Genomic DNA, 1,308 nt, shown 5'->3' with positions numbered 1-1,308 from the left:
CCGTGATACTCAAAAGTTTGAAGCACTAAGGAGGTAACCACTGCGGACCGCAAGAAATGCTTTGCGGCAGCAGTGGGCATCGCGGACTGCAAGAAAGGCAATGCGGTCGCGGTGACAACTTCAGAGAGCATTCACTTTTTTCCAATCAACAGTGTGGACCGCAATGGAATTTTTCCCCCGCAACAAGGTCATTGCGGCCGCAAAAAATGCATTGCGGCAGTAGTCCAAACTTTAGAGAGTGCATCATTTTTTCATTTTTCCAGTTTAGTTCCTGCACTGCATCAAACCAATCCTACACATATCTCACAACCAGTTAGACCAAAAGCAAATCATACACTACAAAGAAAATCAAAGAAAAATAGAAAGAAAGACACATTGGTTGCCTCCCAAGAAACGCCTGATTTAACATCGCGGCACGATGCAGGTTACCATTAAATCACTTTAGATGGAGCAGTGTCACTACGTGGCTGTCATAAATCTTGCCCAAGTAGTGCTTGACCCTGTGCCCATTAACTCTGAAAACCTCCCCATTTTTGTTCTTAAAGTCAAGTGCACCAAACGGAGTCACAAACACCACTTCAAAAAGTCCACTCCATTTCGACTTAAGCTTTCTCGGAAACAGACGTAACCGAGAATTGAACAAGAGAACCAAATCACTCACTTTGAACTCCTTGCCATGAGCATACTTATCATGAAGGTACTTCATCTTGTCCTTATATAAGGACGAACTGGAGTAGGCATGGAATCAGAATTCATCAAGTTCATTAAGCTGCTCCACACAAAGATTTGCTGCCCCATCCCATTCAAGATTCAGCTTCCTCAAAGCCCACATGACCTTGTTCTCTAACTCAACCGGTAGATGGCAAGCCTTCCCAAACACCAACCGGTACGGAGACATACCAATCGGAGTCTTGTAAGCACTTCTATAAGCCCATAGAGCATCATCCAATTTCTTTGACCAATCGGTCCTATTTGCATTGACCGCCTTTGACAATATACTCTTGATTTCCATGTTTGAGACTTCAACTTGGCCACTCACCTGAGGATGATAAGGAGTAGAAAATTTGTGATTGACACCATACTTTGCAAGCAAAGTGTCAGAAGCTCTATTACAAAAATGAGATCCCCCATCACTTATGATTGCACGAGGAGTGCCAAACCTTGTAAAAATGCTCTTCTTGAGAAACGCAACAACACTCCGGGCCTCATTGTTGGGCAAAGCCACGACTTCAACCCACTCTGAAACATAGTCGACTGCCACTAGAATGTATATGTTCCCACACGAGCTAACAAATGGGCCCATGAAAT

Source organism: Nicotiana sylvestris, chromosome 12 (genome assembly GCF_000393655.2).
Source record: "Nicotiana sylvestris chromosome 12, ASM39365v2, whole genome shotgun sequence".
NCBI lineage: Eukaryota > Viridiplantae > Streptophyta > Magnoliopsida > Solanales > Solanaceae > Nicotiana > Nicotiana sylvestris.
The sequence above is the reverse complement of the archived record's forward strand: the minus strand, read 5'-3'. Positions refer to the sequence as shown.